Genomic DNA, 21,659 nt, shown 5'->3' on the forward strand with positions numbered 1-21,659 from the left:
CTTTTTCTTTTATCTTCTTCCTCCTGTTTTTCTTTATTTCTCTCTTTCTCCCATCTCTCACTCCTGTTTCCCTCCCCCTCTCTAATTGTATGTCTGTGTGTGTGTCACTCTTTCTCTGCATGACCCTTTAAAATTTTCCTCCTTCTTTCATTTTCTTCCTTTTCTACTCCTTCACTTTTCCCTCTCCTATCCACTTCCTCTATGTTTCAGTCTCCCATTCTCTAACCTTCACTCTCTCTATCTCAACTTCTCTCTCTCTCTCAATCTCTAGCCTTCACTGTGTCTTTCTTTATATACATCTACATCTCCCTCTCTCTCTACATCTCCCTCTCTCTCTACATCTCCCTCTCTCTCTACATCTCCCTCTCTCTCTACATCTCCCTCTCTCTCTACATCTCCCTCTCTCTCTACATCTCCCTCTCTCTCTACATCTCCCTCTCTCTCTACATCTCCCTCTCTCTCTACATCTCCCTCTCTCTCTACATCTCCCTCTCTCTCTACATCTCCCTCTCTCTCTCAACCTCTTTTTATCTCTTCTCTGCTCTCAGCATCTCCCACTTTCCTTTTGGTTTAGCTCTCTCAACATCTCAGTCTCTCTAATTCTCACTCACTTTTCTGTTGTTCTCACTTCTCTTTCATGTATTGTTCTTTTGGTAGTTGTTGTAAATAATGTGATTGCCTCTCCATCTGCTGTTGGTGCAGTGTTGATAGACAGATGAGGATGTTGGTGTTGGTGTTGGTGATGGTGGCAGTGATGGCGTCTTGCTGTTACAGTAATAGTTATAATAGTTGCTGTTGTGAGTGATAAATATGTCTTTGGTACTGGTTCTCTTGGTATGGCATGGTGTTGGCGGCAGTAATGGTGTTGAATGACTATTGATACTCTTTTTATTGTTGATGCTGTTGTTGCTCTTTGTTGATGTTGTTGTTGTTGTTGTTGTTCATTGTTGTTCATATTACCTCATTCAAGGATTGACCTTTATCGCTTTCAAGAGATGTCTTCAGAACTTCTTTGCCAGTTGCATGAGAGCATGTCTATGTCTGTGTGTGTGTGTGTGTGTTTGTGTTTGTATTTGTGTGTGTGTGTGTGTGTGTGTGTGTGTGTGTGTGTGTGTGTGTGTGTATGTGTGTGTGTGTGCGCTCGTTGGGTGGTGGTGGTGGTTGTGGCAATGGAAGGAAAAGGTGGAAGAGGAGAATTTATTAAGGGTGGAAATTTGCTTTCATTGGTGGCATGAAATTGTAAGTTGTGATTTATGGATATCTTCATATAATGAAAAGTTAGAGTGGGAGGAGACTTTTTCTAGGTGGTGGTGGTATTCTAAACGATGTGTGTGAGGAGATTGGTGATGGTAGTAGTGGAGCACATTATAAGGAATGGTGGTATTTAAAAGATGAATGGGCAGTATGAAATGTATATTCCAAGGTGTGGGTGAGGCATGATATAGGGCCATTTAGAGATGGGGAAAATGAAGCTAGGAGATTGTTGTTGTCTTATATCTTATTGAACCATTTGAATAGCTTAAATAATTTGTTTTACCTATGCACCCCCCCCCCCCCCTACACATAAGATGTAGAGAGAAGGAGAGAAAAGGAGAGAGAAAGAAAAACTGGTTAATTGAAGGCATTAGAGATAGACATAATTTTTGAAAGAGAAGGAATAAGGCACAAATCAGGACTTTGAAATTATTGTTATCATTATTCATGATATTGATAATAATGTAGCTGAGTTATTGCTAATTGTAGATGGTGTTGATACTATCATTGATGGTATTTCCATTAACATTGATGTCTATGATGTTGATGGCATTCTTCAATAACAATGCTGCAGTGTCGATGTTAGTGAGAATTGTTGACTTCGATATTAGCATTGTTTTTTTGTTTTTTTTTCTGACATTATTGACATTGTGGTTGACATCATTATCTATGTTGTTGATAACACTGTTAATTCTGTCATTGATGTTGCTGTTATCCATTGATATTTACATCATTGTTCTTGATATCATGATATCAGTAATATTGCTGTTTAGGCCCTAGTGGATCTTGATTAAAGGTATTCCAACGTGGACTACTTCTAGAAGGAGCTTTTTGTCTTCTAATACCAAAGATCATTTCTGTTATTAAACTTTGTTGGTAATCAAAAGCAGAATTTAAGGTTAATGTTGCTACTGTCTCTACAACAGTTGCAGTTGTTGCTACTGCTGCATCCCAAATGAGCAGGCAGTAGCACTTTTAACTATAGTTTTCTCACCATCTTTTAAGACATATGCTGTTGGATTGGATAACAATATGTGAAAGACAACAAGGTGATTTTTGTGGAGATGAGATACATCAAGCTGAACAAAATCAAGGAACAAAATAAATTGCTCCTGGATTTGTTGTTTAGATCCATCCCAGATGAGTCTTCTTCAAGCAGACCTGTGGATGAAAGGCATTTTAGCCAGGGCCATCCTGTCTCTTTAGAGGCGTCTAGTAATATAATATATGTAGTCTTTCCTTTTACAATAAAGTAGAATTTGATTTGAGAAAGATTTGGTTGCTATTTCAGATATCCACACAGAAGCTTCCCTAGTGGCTTTATTTTCTAATGTTTGTGTTTAATGATGGTAGAGGAAAAGCAAAGTAAGATTGTTAATTTAGATTCCACTGTTACAAAAGATAGTATGGACAAGTATGTATGTGTTTCTTTATACTGATATACATATGTATGCATTTGTGTATTTATACACACTATACTGCACACAACATGCTTATTTAAATTCTTCAGAAAGGTAAACTGCTATAGATACGTGTTTTTGGAAGGAATGGTGTTGATATTTACTCAAATAAACACACCCTATATATGTAGTGTGTATTTATGCATGTTTGTAGGGGCATGTGTATATGTATGTATATATGTATATACACACACACACACACACACACACACACACACACACACACACACACACACACACACACACACATTTGTAGTAGTTTTCCTGCTGAATTCTTTTAAGTTTTTAGTGCCAGCAAAGAATGTATGTAAGGGGCTATTTCCTGTTTATGATTTTTATCAAAATATTTCTCATCTGTCTGTAGATATATATAAAGACAAATATGCATGCGTTCATCTTTATATATATATATATATATATATATATATATATATATATATATATACATACACACACACACACGTACACATATACCTGTCTAGAGGCTGAGATTCATATCTATGGATTCATGTGTATACACACACACATACACACACTATCTCTCTCTCTCTCTCTCTCTTGAATGTTGGCTCTATCTCCACCAATCATCCTTTTCATTTATGCTATCATTCCTTTGCTAAATATTTTGTTAGTTGGAAGAAACAGGTAGACATATTGACACATTTTTAGGCATTTTCATTGATGTGTATGTGTGTGAATGTGTGTCCCTGTATTAAAATAAGAGGGGAAAATACTTTAGTAGATAATATAGAGTTAATAGTAATAATTAAAACCTGATATTTTGCATTGTTGTTTCTCCATACTGAGCCATAAGCTCATAAAGCCAGCTTCTCAAATTTTATGACATATATAGGATTAGATATTTTTGTCAGCTGAGTGGGTTGGAACAACATGAAATGAAGTGTTTTGCTCAAGAACACAATACATCACCTGGTTTAGAAATTGAAACTACAATTATGAGTATTACACCCGAACCACTAAGTCACTACATATAAAGACAAACTAACCATGTGTTTGAGTTTTTTTTTTCCTAGCATTGCAAGTGTGTGTTGCATTATTTTGTTATATTTTGGTCATGAGATACACATATACACATGTGATGGCTTTACTAAATTCTTTGTCTTACCAAGTTTACTGGCCCTTGACTGCAGTAGAAATCACTGTTGTTGCACAGTGGACTTGAACCCAAAGCCACATGGTTGTGAAAAGTTGTGTGTCTGAAAAAGAGAGTGATGGTAGTTTCATTCTGGTGTGAATTGCTGTTAAATGAAAAGAGTACCTAGTATTGTTAGGCAGAATGACTTCAGCACACATAGCTTATCACTCAATTATTCATAAATCATAGGATGAAAATTTTGCCTGGATAGAACATTTGCTGCAACACTGTTCTGTGTTTGAAATACTTTGAGAGTTCAGTTTAACTTTTAGTTCTATCTTGGCAAATATTTCAATTGAATAAGTACCTGAAATGTAATAAGACGAATTTGAAACACTATGTGTGTGTGTGTGAGAGACAGAGAGACAGAGAGACACAGAGAGAGACTTATGAACAGAAACTTAGTGTTTCATTCTTGTCAGATATGTGGTCTTGTTCAAACATTGAAAACCAATATAATTTGAAATTATGATACCTATATCATCCCTATACATAAAAACTTTATAACTGTTTTGTTGGAAGACATGGTTGAGGAAATTCAACGAAGGATAACTTCCACTACAGAAATATATGTTTATTTGCATTGTATATAAGTGTGTGTGTGTGTATGTACACTCAATAAGTTCATGTACATATAATTATGAACACTGTATCATATGTACACTTGTCCAGACAAGCGTAACAGTACAAAGGTTTTAGGTACAGATTTATTTTAATCAATGTTCACAAAGGAATAATTTTTAACCCTTTTTGTTTTAACCATAATTCTGTTGAAATACACTGTCTTTATTTCAATTTTGTTTTGAAAATAATGTAGAATTTAGTAAAAGAAAATTTTGTCATTATTAAGATGGTGTTTCAGACATACCTTAACATGAAATCTTGATGGAAGGGTTTAAAACCATGGTCACTCTCAGCTGGTTTGGTATCAAAAAATGTTGGAGTAAAGCATGAATTATTGACTGTTTCTCTCTTCACTTGGCATTGATGATGCTGAACCTCAGGTTAACTCTGATGAATAATGTTCATGGTTATACATTCCAACCCTAACTGCCTGCCCCTTAGTATATTAGGAACTACTTTCATTCAGTGTGTTCTTTACTTTGGACTACAGGATGTTTAATTTGAGGGTGATTTGTCTAATATTATCTATTTCTAGTTTGCTAACAACTGTGTAGATGTTCCCACATTGGGTTTTTAGTCGACCAGTTGTTTTCCTTCATGTACTGTTCTCCATTGTCATTTGGTCAAAGAGCCATAGTAATCTTGTGTTACATAGTGCACTGTCACAGATATAACGTTTAGTTTTTGCATGTGGATATGTACTAAAATTTCCAAGCCACAGAAAGATCCCTTAATCTTTGAGACCAAGTTAAGCACTAGGCATTTAGTTTTGCTTTTGTGGTATAAAACAGTTAAGTAATGAATTTTATTTCTATGATGGGATGCCAGACTTTTGTAGTTGATATTTGTAAACAATCTTATGATGGCTGTATAGCACCTGTTCCCAACATCTGTGTGCACTTAGATGCCTTAACCCAAGTCTACTGCAAGTATTTGCTCCAAGTCTCCATCTGAGGATCTGAAGGTTATTGTTCCAATCTAGTTTTGGAGACCTCACACAAGAAGGGTATTGGTACCAATTTGCTGCATATAAGTAACCATACTACACATGTATAGCATGACCATATTCATATGCACACATACATGCATGCATAAACATAAAATCATACATACTCTTGTACATGAATATAGATATGTGTGAACACAAACACCAATGCTCGAGTACATGAAAAGTGTTGCTTTGAGATCTCACTGTGCTTAAGATTTATGTATCAAGGTGGTGAGGTGATTGTAGATATAACCAGAATGAAACACAAATATCTATTAAACTGATTGTAAATAACCAGTTCTGGGAATTATAAGAATTAAACTGCTTCTCTGATAAATAAAAGTAGCATGATGCATTCTTTATAGTCTCAACAGCTTATCTATCTATCTGTTTGTTTGTTTATCCTTTTAGTTATATTATCATCATTTTAGCATTCACTTGTCCATGTTTGCATAGCTTAAACAGAAATTGTTGAGGCAGAAGTTTTTTTTATGGGCAAAACCCATTCACCACAGCAGAATTGATACCAGTACTAGTGCCACATTAAAAGCATCCAGCACTCTCTATGGAGTGATAGGCTTTAGGAAAGGTATCAAGCTGTAGAAACCATGCCAGAACAGCCAATGGAGCCCAGTGCAACCCCTGGCCTTACCAGCTCCAGTCAAACTGTCTAGCCCCATACCAGCATGGAAAACAGATGTTAAACTGATGATGATGATGATGCCCTTCCTGTTACCAGCCTTGTCTTCTTTCCAATATGAGGTAATATTTCACTCTGATTTTACCATGAGCAGACATGTTTCCATGGAAGATTAAAAGAATGACACCACTTGCATGACATTCAATGTTAAGATGAGGAGGCATACACAGACACAAAATTATATATATATACTAGCAGAGGTACCAAGCCTTGCTTGGGATTAAAATCGCATAGTTATTTTATTGTTTTACTGGTTTCATGCAGCCATAAAATAAAAGAATGAATTATGAAAAAAATGATATAATGAGGCGGAATGGTCACTTGGCCCCCGACGTCGAGTGGTTACATTGATACTGTTTTGTCGTTCAATGCCTTAAATCTAGCAGTTCAATTCCATAGTCCTCTTTCAGTTTTGTATAATTAGTCCTTTTCGGCAACTTGTCTCTATAGCCGATGACTTTCCACCAATCAATGCCTTTATCATTCTTTTTTACTATTCCCCATTGTTCTTTGTTTACCAAATAACACATCATAGTCTCACCATCATCATCATCCACGAATTCTACTTCCGCCATGTCCTTCCACTCGTTCAATCGTTTTACTATGTCATCCCCCGCGTTCTCATACAGAACGCAAGCAAAACAAACAGGGGGAGGGGAAATCTTATTTTTATCGTGTGTGTTTGTATTTTTTTCCAGTTTTCTTGTTGGAGGGGATTGGGTAGGTTTGGTGTCTGTATGGGGAGGGTGAGGTGAAAAGGGAGCGGATGGGCCTTGGGTGGGTTGGGGTTCACAATTACTTACTTTCTTTCTTTTTCTTTTTTTCCTCCTCACGGCTCTTTCCCATTCCTTATCTTCTGCAGTTTCTTTTTCCACTTCTTGTCTCCTCTCTTGTGGTGGTGGCTGTCGCTCCTCTACTATTTTGGGTGGTGTAGGGCAGTTCGCTCTTATGTGTCCCTTCAGGCCACATTTGAAGTAACATGGAACTCTTCCTTCCACCCTAACAGTCATAGTTATTTCGTCCATGGTTATAGACTCTGTAATCTATTCTACTGTTTCTTTTGACCCTTGGACTATCATCTCCAGTTGCTGACCTCTCCAGTTAACGCAGTCTTTTTTCTTGGCCTGGAGCACTACTATGTTGTCCTCATTACCACAGAGGACTGCATCTGCTACCCAGGACATGAACATGCACACACACACACACACTCACACGCACATACACACTCATACGTACATACACATGCACAGACAAATGCATGCACACTCATAAACACACATACACTCACAAACATACACACACACTATATTTATATGTTTATATGGGCAGTGTGTGTCCATATAACTCATCTAATCTATTAAATCCAGACTGTTACTTCTCCATGGTATCTGACTGGATACCAGTGAAGCTGTGTAGACACAAAGTGGAAATACAAGTATTGGCTAAGTTTGTCAAATAGCATGTGGCATCACCATTATCATCATCATCATCTTAGGGTTTGGTTAATCCTTGACTCTTGACAGTTTCTTTGAAAATGGTGGAAGAGATTTATGCTACTGAACTCTATAACAGCAAAATAATCAAAAAGCAAACGAAACAACAAAGCCCACATGTGAACATACATACACACCATACACACACATACAATAGACATACACCAGTCCTATTGGGGTTACTTTAAAATTATCAACTATGATGATGATAATGATGATGAAGAAGATATCAGTGTTATTTCTGTTTGAGGTGGTTTGTTTGCACAAGGGTCTCCTTTCTAGATTCTCAACAATCTCACCTCACCAGACTCGTTTTATTGTGTCAACATTGACAACTATAGACCTGCAAAACAAAAATTAGAAAAGCACTTGCTTACTAATGCTGGAGTGTGGCTTACACATGTTCTCACTTCTGTTGCTTTTCTCTCTCTCTCTCTCTCTCTCTCCCTCTTTGTATTTCACTTCACATTCTTCTTCCCTTTCTTTTCTCCCTTTCTTTCTGCTTTTTTCTCTAGTGTCTGCTTTCTTTGTCATTCTTCATCTCTGTTTATCTTTTCCTTTCTCTCTCTTTTTCTATCCTTCCATCTCCCCCTCTCTCTCTACACACACACACAGAATTCCAGGTTCAGTCTTACTGCGTTGCATTTTAAGCAAGTGATCTTCTATAGTCTTGGGCCAACCCAAAGCCTTATGAGTAGATTTGGTTGACAAACACTGAAAGAAGCTTGTCATACATTCATCTGTGTGTTTGTGTGTGTCTTTTGTCCACCACTTGACAACTGGTATTGGTTTGTTTATGACCCTGTAACTTAGTGTTTCAACCAAAGACACCAATAAAATAAATATTCTACTTTAAAATAAAGTACTGGGGTCAATTTGTTGAACTAAAACACTCCAAGGCAGTGCTGCAGCATGGTTCCAGTCAAGTAACTAAAAGAAGTAAAAGATAAAAGATATGTATTTATGTAGGGGAAAAAAAAAACATTTTTGGTAGTGTACTTTATTTTATTTCATTTCCTTAGAAAATTTGAAGACATGCTATACATCTCAGTAAATAAACTAAGAAACAGCTCCTCCATTTCTTCCGAATAACCTTATTATCATTACCTGTATATATTTATTTAACATCCATAAAAGAAGATAAATCTGTGAGAGGAGATGATTCTGACATTTTAGGCAGGATGTTTCTTTGAAAATACCATATCATGACATCACCGACTTCTAAATTTTTGTTCACATTTTCTTTTACATTTTTCAACTTTGCTGCTACAGAGCACCATTAGTTTACTTTGTGAGAGATCTGCTGAATAGTGGTGAATTGGCAGAAGCAGTTTGTACAACACAAAATGCCCTGTAGTATTTGTGGCTTTTAGGCTCCAAGTTCAAATCTTGCTACAGATAACTTTACCTTTTATCCCTTTGCACCCAATAAAATAAAGTACCAGTCAAGTCCTGGGATTGATATAATCACTTAACCACTTTATTCCAAATTGTACCGTAAATTAGAAACAATTATATTATATTGGTATCATAAGAATGTATAGACTTTAAGAGAGTATGAAATAATACTTTTTTATCCATAGACAACCCTTGAACATTCTATCCAAAGGGTTTTTCAACCCAATTTTTACACTCTGTTATTTACAACTTTATCTGGTTTGAGTTTCACTGTTCTAAAATAGAATTATTTCATGTTCCCTCAAATTTTAGAAATTAGTATTACACCAACAACATATAAATCTTGCCGGTTAGAACAAAGTTTCTGAAATGGATAGAGAAATTTAAAGAATTGCTTTGGTCCAATTGTAGAATATCTGTCATATTTATAGAAGCTATGGATTCAAGCTTCATGAGCAGCCTTTGACTTTTTCAATCCGGAGAGCTTTTTTAACTCAGTAACATGCTATTATTCATAGCTTTATCTGCTTTGAGTTTCATTGTTCCAAAATGAATTATTATTAAGTTTTGGCAGAAGGCTGGCAATTTCAAGGGGAGGAGTTTAGTCACCCAGTAAAGTCTGGATGAAAGGTAAAGTTGACCTTCAAGAGATTTGAACTAAAGCCATCAAGTGTAAGAAAAAGTTGCTACTAAGGAGTTTGTCTGGCAGAATAGTTCTGCCAGCTTGCTGCCTTAAATAGAATATTCTTTTTAATACAGCTACAAGGCCTGAAATTTTGGGGAAGAGAGCTAATCAATAGCATTGATCTAACTACTCATCTGCTACTTATTTTATTTGTTGATCTTGAAAACGTGAATGGCAAACTCAACTTCAGCAGGATTTGAACTCACACTTAAAATCAAAAGCATTTTGTCCCATATGTTAACAATTCCACTAGATTGCATGTGTTGATGATGATGATTCTTTCTATTATAGGCCGAAGACCTGAAGTTTGGGGAAAGGGGTTCATTACATCAACCAAAGTACTTTGATAAAAAGCAAAGTTAACCTCTGCAAAATATGAACTCAGATAACGAGTAGGAAAAAATACCACTGATCATTTTGTGTGATGAGCTAACAATTCTGCTGGTTCTATTATTATATTTTCTCTTCTCTCACTCAAATTAACCCCTCCACACAAATTATATAACCTGTCTTTGTAATTTCCCCTTCTCAATAATGCCTCTGTGGCAAATAAAAGATATTATTAAAGTTTTAATTGTTGTTGCTATTGCTTGTGTATGTGTGTTTATATAATGCCAATACATCATCAGAGGCAGATGCTTTTAAACATAATAATAATAGTAATAAGCAGCAGCGGCAGCAACTAAAGCTACTACATAAGGTAGGCAAAGACATGCACAGACTGTGACATAGGTGAACTACTAAGGACAGTGTCCATTTATGATCAAGAATAAGAAGACTAAGACAGACATTGAAGGTCAGCAATAAGTGATAAAGTTTTTATAACAGACTCATGACTTGCTTGTATATAGGTGTGTGTATGTGTGTGTGTGTGTGTGGTATATGTCTGGATATGATATATTATGTTACTATATCAGTTAATGTTTGTGTATTTATAAATAGATTGGTATTATAGATTGATAAGAAATCTTTGAGATATATATGCATATTTGTGTGTGTGTGTGTGTCTCTCACACTCATATATATACCATTTATATATGTGTGTGTGTGTGCCTATATGTGTATATAAATGTGTGTGTGTATGTGTTTGTGTGTTGTGTGTGTGTAAGAAAGTAAGTCTGAAGGACTAAAAGGCAGGTAGCTGAATGGAGTAATGCACACATACACAGATTGCATTAATGTCAGAACGTGCATAGTAAGTTATACAAGTGAAACTTAATCTATTTCTGTGGGTGCATGTATGTATGTCTCTGTGTGTATTATATGTAAATGTGTGTACATCCACACATCGATGTATAATGTGTTCTGGTTTCTGCTGGACTTTATCTTCTTCAACATTCAAAATGGAGCTTAACTCTTAATCCTTTAAGTAGCTAATGACAAAAGGATTTTCATTGCCATAAAGAGGCTTGCTCGCATTTCACAGTCAGTGCTGTATGTAGCTGACTTCTTCTCCATTGACTGCAGCATGTGTTGTTCCGTGCAGTGTGCAGCTCACCACAAATACATCACTGCCACCAACACTACCATCAGCAGCACCACCACCACTACCATCAGTAGCACCACCACCACCACCACCATCATTACCACTACCTCCATCATTTCTGCCTTATTAAGTCACTGGAACACCATGTTGCCCATACCAGTTGCTTCATTTAAATAATGAGAACAGTTTACTGTTAATAATAATAATAATAATAATAATAATAATAATGATAATGACAATAATGATTTTGAATTTCGGCACAAGGTCAGTAGTTTCAAGGGAGGGGTTAAGTAAATTACATTGACCTTGGTGTTCAACTGGAACTTACTTTATCAACCCATAAACATAAAAGCAAAGTCGACATTGGTGAAATTTGAACTCAAAATATGAAAACAGACAAAATGCGTCTGAACATTTTGCCTGGTGCGCTATTGATTCTGACAGCTGGCCACCTTAATAATAATAATGCTGCTGATGATAATAATAATAATAATAATAATAATGATAATCAGCTTTAATCATCATATCTGCCACTAAAACACCAGCCACTACCCATCTCAAAGCACCACAAGTGCCAAACCAACAGCAGCACCAGATACTATATTTTATAGTTACCTGTAATACTATTCTGTCTGTTCTGTTTTGAATTGCACTCAGGTTTGGGGAGTGGGCAGTGGGAACTTGTTACCACTGATTAATTGACTAGCCTTATCACTATGGCACACACCGCCAACCTTTCACCAGCCTGGTCAGCTATCACCACCAGCACTGCCACTACTACCACCAATGTACCACCATCTCTACCAGCATCACCAGCACCACCACCACGTACATTATTCTCATTATTTCTAGCCTTGCAAGGTTTTATAGAATCACTGATTAAACCATCCTTGCACTGCTGACTGTGTGCGTGTGTATGTATGTATGTATGCACACACACACACGTACACACACATACATGCAGAGAGAAGGAGTGAACTTATTGACTGACTTGCATATACAATTAAAGCAAATCACTGAGCCAAGTATCACCACCATCAGCGCCTCTGTAAGATTTATAAGATCGAAGACAGTCAAGATGTGTGCTTTCCCTCATCTAAATGATCTACTGGCTTACAGAAATACTCTTCTCACTTTTAGCATCACTGTCATCTCCACAGCCACTATCCCCAACACCAAGAGCATAGAATTTGGGCTATGAATGTAGTCAGACGAATCAACCACACTTGTACAATAATGTAGTAGATTATAATAAGCACCTGTAATATTATAATTAGTGAATAGTACAGTGTGTGGAATGACTAGCAAAGAAATATCTTATTAGAATTTGGTTTCGACTAAATTGAACTAAAGTATACTTTTTGTGTCATTCTATATCATCTTCTCATTAATTATTTCTAACATAGTACATGGCCTCATATATCAAGTGGTGGATGTAGTTTGCTGCACCAACCTCAGCTCTTGACTGGGTTTATTTGTCTATCTATAAGAGAAAGAGAGAAAATGAAAGAAAAAAAAAAGAATGGAATTTAAAAGCAACCTCAGCCAAATTTAACTCCAACTGTATAGAGCCATACTTTAATAGTGTAAGGTATTTTTGTTTGATGTTCAAATGATTCTGCCAATCCATTGTCATTTACCATTTGCTTTACAACAGTTTCTGATTTAGGCACAAGACTAGCAATTTTAGGTTTTGACCTCAACAGGATTTGAACTCAGAATATAAAGAGCCCAAACAAGTACTGCATGGCTGTTTTTCAATGCCCTAATGATTCTATCAGTTCACCACCTTGCTTATTAATTATAAAAATAATAGTACTTTCTAATTTAGACACAAAGCTAGAAATTTTGGTGTGACAAGTTTAGTTAATACTATTGACCACAGTACTCAGAGCTTTATTTTATTGCTGATAGGCTAAGTTTACCTTGTTAAGATTTAAACTCAGAACATAAAGATCTGGAACAAATAATGCTAAATATTTCTGCCAGTGTTCTAATGATTCTCCCCACCTGCCAATTGAATAATAAATGCAAAAATCAGCATTACTCGGAACTGCTCACGTATTGCGTAAATGTCTGTCTGACTGAGGTCCTTGTTTCGACTTCACAGACAGTACAAATCCCCTTCAATCAACAACATCACGATATTGGATACTGTGCGATGTCTTAAATAATAATCTTTTCTACTATAGGCACAAGGCCTGAAATTTGGGGGAAGGGAGAGATTCAATTACATCGACCCCAGTACTCAACTGGTACTTAATTATTGACCTCGAAAGGTTGAAATGCAAAGTTGACCTCAGCAGAATTTAAATTCAGAATGTGCTGATGGACAACATGCAGCTAATCATTTTGCCTGGCATGCTAACAATTCTACCAGTAATATTAATAAAAACTTTTTCTACTACAAGTGCAAGGCCTGAAATTTGGTGGCTGGCAAGTGCTAGTTAATTACATTGTGACCCCAGAACTCAGCTGGCACTTTATTCATCCCTACTCAACTGGTACATATTTTATTGATCCCAAAAGGATGAAAGGCAAAGCTGACCATGGCAGAATTTTAACTCAGACGATAAAGCTGGACGAACTGTTTCTAAGCATTTTGCCCAACATGCTTACGATTCTGCCGCCGGCTCACTGCCTTAATGGTGATGATGATGATAATGATGATAAAAGTTAAATTGATAATGAGTTTTATATAGTCCTCAGTGTCTTGAGGTTTGTGGGAGGTAGGGATTGTGGGTGTAAGATGTTGTTTCTCAAGGGGATTTATGATGATGGGCGTTGTTTAGATTATGACAGTGATGATGATGGTGACTTGCTAACTTATCTCAACGCTCATCCGTAACTGAAAGCTTCAGGGAATAGATATTATGACTGCTAAATATTAACTGTGGCCCTACTGGGGATTCTACAATGTGGCTTGAACTGTGTAGGTGCATGGCTTTCTATTATTGTGCACTTGTGTTTGTATGCATCTTTTGGTGTGCATGTGATGTCAGTGGTGTGTTGTGCATGTAGGTTTGTGTACATGTGTTGGTGCTGTGTGTATGTGTGCATATGGATATGTGTTGATGTTATGTGTGTGTGTGTATGTGTGCTTGTGTATGCATATCTTTCTATAATACCATTTGCTTGTGTGTGAAATACTTCTTTGTGTAAATGTATGTGTGTGTGTGTGTGTGTTCCATTGTCTTAGTGTGTACAAGTGTTAATGTTTGTGTGTATAAGTTTTGGTATAGCGTGTTTATGTATGCAAGCGTATGTTATAGTATCAGTTGCATATAAGTGTATATGCATGTTGCTGTTTACTTTACATTTTTTAGATATGTTTATTAGCTTGTGCATGTACAGGTGTGTGTGTGTGTGTGTGTGTGTGCATGTTTACATTTAATAACATGGCTTCTGTAATATGTGCAGTTTGTATGTCTTTGTAAATTGTTGAGTATGTAAGTATTGTGTGGAGTTTAGTATGTGTACATATTGTAAAGTAAATATGTACTGTGCTATGTGTGTATATGTGTGTGTTTATCTGGGCTTATATGTAGGCTATAGATATTGCTAATGTGATTAGCTACTATATTAGTGTATGCAAATGTATGCACATAGAGAAATGTATGGGTGTATTGTTCATGAGAAAAAATTACATCTTCTCCTATATAAATTCTAACACACCAACATATAACTTTACACACATACATATAAACACCTGTGCAGGCATAGATTCACATTTACACAACTGCAGAACATTTTGCAGTACAATACTTAGAACACACATACACTCACACACAGGCTTACAGATACATCCACACTCATTGGAAGATGTTAATGAATTATGATGATGATGATGATAATAATAATAATAAACAAGGTGGAGTAAACCAGAAGACTGTTTACAATGTTTTAATGGTGTTCTTGGAGTAATTCTTAGCTATTCCAGATAGTTTAGTGTTGTGGGAACAGGAGGTAATGTGTAGATTCATAGATGTGTTAATGTGTGTGTGGCAGAGTAACTGTTTCCCCATTGGCATTGTTTATCTTAGTAAGGTCTCCTACGTAGTTAATATCTATACTGAAGTCTCAATATAAAAAAATAGTTTACACACAAAACATACACTGTAAATACACACACACTCGCACACACATGTATGTGTGTGTACATATAGATAGGTAGATAGATGTGAGCATATATATGTGTGTGAATATGTATACTCACATAAACATACAAATACACATATTAGGAACAGCTTATTCGTATTAGAAGTAACATACATATAAGCATATTTCTCTTTCTCTCTCTTTCTGTCACTCTCGCACTTTCATTTCATGCACACACACATATATACATATAAATGCACTTGCAGACATCTATATATATTCATCTCACCGAGGCGATGACTACTGACCGAGACCTTTGGAAATGTGCTGTGCGTGAGAAGACCCGGCAAGCCAAGTGAGATCGTTGCCAGTGTCCCTGGACTGGTTCTTGTGCGGGTGGCACATGAGATGCACCATTTTGAGCGTGGCCATTGTGGGTCTCTGTCATTGCTCCATATCCTTGATCTAAATGTCTTCTATTACCACCCTGCCATCACAGTCACATCTTGAATGTGCATACCTATTTCAAAATACTGAGTACTCCTGTAACACATCCTGCTATCACATTCTTCTCACTGCAATCATTTATATTTCTGTACTTTTCTGTCTATATTGCTCGTGCTTCTTATTCTATTAAACAGGCAGAACATGGCTCTGAAGTTCTTTTAGTTGTGTCAAGGACATCTCTATCTCCGTAGTATTGGTGTCATGAAAAATGAATCCAATACGCTCTGTAACATGAAAGGCTGTGAAGGCCCTTTAGTCTTGTTGAGTACATGACACCTCACTAGTGCTAGTGCAAAAGGCATCTATGCACTCTATAATGTGATTGGTGTTAGGGAGGGTGGGTGAGGCCCTCTTAAGTATCTGGATGACCAGTACCCATGAATACAAACTCTGACTATGATAGTGGATGTAAAATAATAATGATACACAACCCCATACATTTATGTGCATATACATAACTATGTATATGCATTTTTGTCTATGCACACGCGTGCACACACACACACACACACACACACACACATTCACATGTGTATGTATTTTTCTGTGTGCAGGTATATAGAATAAAAACCACAAGTTTTGAATATATATATATATCTATACATATATATATGAAGTGTTCTCTGCTATATTTCACAGCTAATATTATGTTTACAATATATTATACAAACACCTATTATCAAATTTGATAATGTGAGGCGGGAAGCTTTATTATTACAGGAGCCACCTAGGGGTTGTACGTCTCAACACCTCCACCATTATAACTCCAACAACGACAACAGCATCAAGAATGAATATCGTTATTATGAGTACCTGCTGATAATAATGATATTCCTGCTGCTACTAATGTCCTAATAAATAAATCTACAATCACTACCATTCCTCTGTATTGCTCTACTACTACTACTACTACTACTACTACTACCCACCACCATCACCACATGGTGGAGATGGGATACATTTAGTAGTTGTTTGCATTCAGTAGTAACATATTTTCTGATGTAACTAAAGAAAATAAGTGAGTTATTTTGAATAACAGCGCAGTGTAACTCCTAACTAGCTGGGTTGGGTCATTCATTCATTTTCGTAGTTTTTTTATATGGCTTAGTCACCAAATTATGGGCATCACTCATACCCAATTTTTTGCAGGATCTTAGAGACTGATGAGGGAGATGGGTAGGAAACCAGTGGCCAATCTCTAAATGTTTTTAACAGAGTTGTCTGTGAAAACTACCTAAGTTCCAGGTAATGGCTTTATGTTGAGTGATTGATGTGATCTACTAACCAAAATGCTCTTTCTACTATAGGCAGAAGGCCTGAAACCTTGAAGGATGGTGGGGCTAGTCAATTACATCAATCCCACTTCTGAACTTGTATTTCTTCTATTGACCCTGAAAGGATGAAAGGCAAAATTCACCTTGACAGAATTTGAACTCAAAATGTATAGCTGGAAGAAATTCCACTAAGTATTTTGTTCTGCATGCTAGCAATTTTTCCTGCTCGCTGCCTTTCTACTTACCTAAAATATAAGGCCAGTGCTGAGGAAGTCCAGAAAGACTGAAACATATCCTGCACTGTCACTGTACTTACCAAAGATTAAACCAACCCACACTCCATATCCTCATTCAAGTTTTAATTTATTTGGATTCTGGTGTTGTGTTTCTTGTCCTTCTAAATCACAATTAGCCAATTTATTTATTCTTTATAAACATGTAATGTTCTTCTTTATAAAGATATAATATTAATTAATTTTCTTGCTTCTTCTTTTTTTCTTTTGGTGCAGTCTTTTTCTGTAAGCTCTACTTAATTGAATACTTCAGATTTATAAGAAGTCCATTGGGAGTAATATATGAGTCTGATAAAGCATAAATCTTTCTTTCTAGACTGCTGACCATAGCTATATCATGAGATTCTTTACTCTGTGGCAACACTTTTTTCCATCCTATCCTTGTCACAATCTTTTCATGTTTTCATCATTCCCATAACACAGGCAAATGTACCCCCTTGAAGTACATGAGAAATTGTGAGGGTATGTGAAGTTTGGAAAAACATTGGAATTTTGAAGTAACCACATCCATTTGATTGTGATGTGTGCATCTAAAAAACACGAGGAGAGCATTTTGCTTTCTTTTCCCCTTATTGTTGTGAACAAGTGTTTCAGCAATATTTATAGCCAAAATGTTCCATGCAAGATTATCAATTGAGAATGATATTCTGGTGTCCCTTGCTGAAACTATTTCTTAAATTGAGTTACTTCTTTAGAAGGAGCCAAGCTTGTTTGTCTCATTAAAAATTTAACATAACCCTCTTGTTACCATACTTCTAATGAAATACCCTGATTGTTCATATAATACCCTGATGTTGTTTCAATTAATTTTAAAAATAATGAAGAATTTAGTAAAATAATTTTGTTGATTATTAAGCTATTGTTTGGAATATAAATTAACATGAAATTTTGATGGAAAGTTTTAATTTAGATCACTTTAAAGCAGCAAGTTTATTTCATAGCACCTGAAGCAATCCCATGTGGGATGGTATTCAAAGGATTAGCTTTAAGGAAATAAACTTTTTTTATGTGGGCACAAGACTACACATTTTTGTGTAAGGGTATGGTACTTTATTGACCCCAGAAGTGATCTAAAGTCATTAAATTAGATTAACAGCAAATGATACATGTCAGTTGCTTGTTCTGTGGTGTTTAACCTTTTTATGCTATATCTATCTGTCTCTTTTATCTGTCACTTTTATTGTTTAAAGTGGCAAGCTGGTAGACTCATTAGAGTGCTGGACAAAATAATGCCTTGCATTGTTTCCTTTGTTTAGGTCTTCAGTTCACTTCTTACTCATGTCAATTTTGCCTTCTGTTCAGATCCAGTAAAATACAAACACTGCTGGACATGATGAAAAGATATGACTGAAGCCCCAGCTGTAACAGAAGAGTGCTGCCCCTTACATCCTCTTACCAATAGATTTACCTAAAACACTAAACTTTTTTCCCTCTAAAGTCACATCAGTATATATGGATTTAAAGCTACTTTGTAGCTGATACATTCTCTCTCTGTGTTTGTTATATCACTGAACCAGAACTGCTAGCTAGTCACAGTTATAAAAAGACTAGTTACCTGCCTTCTTTTGTATTTAGTTTGTTACTGGCTGAAGAAAAGGGAAAATATCTGTTTTATATGGAAATTCTGAGTTCCATCACATCCATCAGAACTGTGTGTGTAGACTATGTGCAATCTATACACATAGCTCTGTTATCCTTTAATTCCCTTAAAATAATTCATTGTGAATTTTAGAATAGAATTAACCCTATCTTTTATAAAGAAACTGTATTCTATTTTGACACATGTGGACATAACCATATCTATCTATCTATCTATCTATCTATCTATCTATCTATCTATCTATCTATCTATCTATCTATCTATCTATCTATTTGTCTATTTGACTGGCTGTCTATTTATGTCACTTTTATTATTAACCCTTTTGTTACCATTATTTCTGTTATCATGCTCTGTTTCTTTCAATTAATTTTAAATATAAAAAATAATTTCGTAAAACAACTTAGTTATCATTAAGCTAGTGTTATGAACATAAATTGTGACTAACGTTTGGTGGAAGATTTTAATACAGAACTTTTGAAAACAAGATATTTGTACTACAGAGCCAGAAGCAGTTTCAGGTGGGTTGATATCAAAAGGGCTAGCAGAATCATTAGAATGTTGACAAAGTGCCCTGTAGTACTACTTATGACTCTTTATGTTTTCAGCTAAATTCTTACTAGATTACCTGTGCCTTTAATTCTTCCTGGATTACTAAAATAATGTTCAAGCCTAGTACTTGGGTGGTTAATAGTATGTGTTTATCTCCTTCCCCAGCAATTGTTGGCTTTGTACCCAAACCAGTAACCTTTATTGTTTTTGTTTCCCCATTAGCATCACTACCATTAGCATCACTGTCACAAACTACCACGGGATCACTGTGCATGTGGATGAATGGCTTAATCTTTTAAAATTTACACGTCTACCTTTGCGAAGAAAAAAAAGAAAAGCAGTTGAAGCCCTAGTTTTGCATACACACACACAGAGAAAAAAATAGCAATTTGTTCAAGCTGAAATGTTTCCATTCTCAGATCTACTAAAAACTGACCTGGGCCTAAATAACACCAATAATAAGGAGCATTACACATCACTGAAAGTCAAGCTTAATCTCTACTATCATTCACTCTCCACCAAACACACATGTACATTATGCACATTCACACATACACTGTCATAAGCACTTCTTCCAATGCCTGTATTTTAGTCGTAGGAAGACCAGATTTCTGCTTCAACACCTTACAAATGTATACAAACAGTATTTTACATGGAAATGCATGTTAAAATTTTAAACATACAGATGTACATATTTCTCTACGACTGTCAAACTGTCGCTTATGTCTAAACATATTTTCAACATGACTTGACTCAGAGCAATTTGTGTTTTTACTTTACTTCTGGTTTCTTTTCCTTCCTACTTTTACTACGTGTCTTCCTCTTACCATCTCAACTTTCTGAACAAGAGCTTAAGCTTGAAACATTGATGACACTTTTACATTGTTTTACATTGAACTAATTGTTAAATTTTGTCTTCTGCAGTGTTATTTGTCATAAATTTTGAAATTATATGTGTGTGTGTTTGTATGCACATACCTCCATGCACACATATAATGTGTATGTATTTGTGTTTGTATATATGCTTATATTTACACAAATATTAAAACTCACTTTTGTTAATTTTGGTTTCAGGTGAGTTGCAGAATTTACTGGGAATTATTTGGCTTGTGTATGTATTTATTTATATATCTATATCTATATAATATATGTATGTGTGTGTATGGGTTTTTATATATGTATATATTTATATATGTATGTGTACACATACACAACACACACACACATGTAGAGTTCACAACTTGAAAGAATCTGAGACCAGGTCAGTGTCAGTATGTTACTTTGAAAAATTGGTATTTCCTTTGCTTTGTTGCAATGTCTCTCATCATTTTAACACACCTGACAGGCAATTTCTCTTTACACTAATGCCCCCATCTTTTTTCTTTTACTTTTTTTTTTTGAAGAATGATTTCATTTGAGAGACAAGGCAAGAATAGGCACTAGTATGACCTCTTCACCACAACCATCATCATCATCATTATTATTATAACCACTCTATCATACTTTTGTTGTGTGATCTTTGAAAAGGCAAGAACGAGTGTTTAGATTTATTGCAAGGAAACAAGTATGTCTGTCTGTAGGCAAAGAAATTGTCTTGGATAGAAGAATGCTGTCCTGAATGGTAACTGGGTCTGAAATAGTAGGAGCATTCATAATGCTTTTATTTTGGCAGCTATGAAGTCTTAGTACTTAGAGAGAAAGAGAGAGAGAGAGAGAGAAGGAAGGATAATGATGGAAGGACGGAGAAATGGATTTAGTTTCAACAATGGAATGCTGCCTTTACCTCGAAGGTATAAATGTAATAAATGAAGTAGTTTTAAATGAGAATGAAGAAGTCTGAGAATTGGTGCTGCAAAAATGTAAACCATTATGTTGGCTAAGAAAGAGAAACAAAGTGGAAGAGAGAGAGAGAGAGAGAGAGAGAGAGAGAGAGAGAGAGAGAGAGAGAGTTTTTGCATGCACACACAGAGGTTAATTTTTACAGATAACAATTAACACACTTAAGAATAATGTCAGCTATTTCCAGGTATCTTTTTAGAGTTTACATGAGTGCATAGTTCAATTCAGAAAATAATCAATCCACTCATATAGGTT

General features: G+C 35.8%; 1 protein-coding gene across 12 annotated transcripts in view; it reads left to right on the top strand.

Moving 5' to 3' along the window:
- The window catches only part of LOC106867420 (zinc finger CCCH domain-containing protein 10), a 639,081-nt gene that overhangs the window by 258,686 nt on the left and 358,736 nt on the right, over positions 1-21,659 (top strand). For 6 of the 12 annotated variants that reach the window (XM_089356351.1, XM_089356349.1, XM_089356340.1 and 3 more), the window contains one exon: positions 20,640-20,676. The exons of the other annotated variants lie outside the window; for them this stretch is intronic. The gene's annotated coding sequence lies outside the window, so the exon portion shown is untranslated. The remainder of the gene's footprint in view (positions 1-20,639; positions 20,677-21,659) is intronic. 12 annotated transcript variants of the gene reach the window in all.

The sequence above is a fragment of the Octopus bimaculoides genome, chromosome 8, assembly GCF_046866305.1.
Source record: "Octopus bimaculoides isolate indiv1 chromosome 8, ASM4686630v1, whole genome shotgun sequence".
In the NCBI taxonomy this organism is placed as follows: Eukaryota; Metazoa; Mollusca; class Cephalopoda; order Octopoda; family Octopodidae; genus Octopus; species Octopus bimaculoides.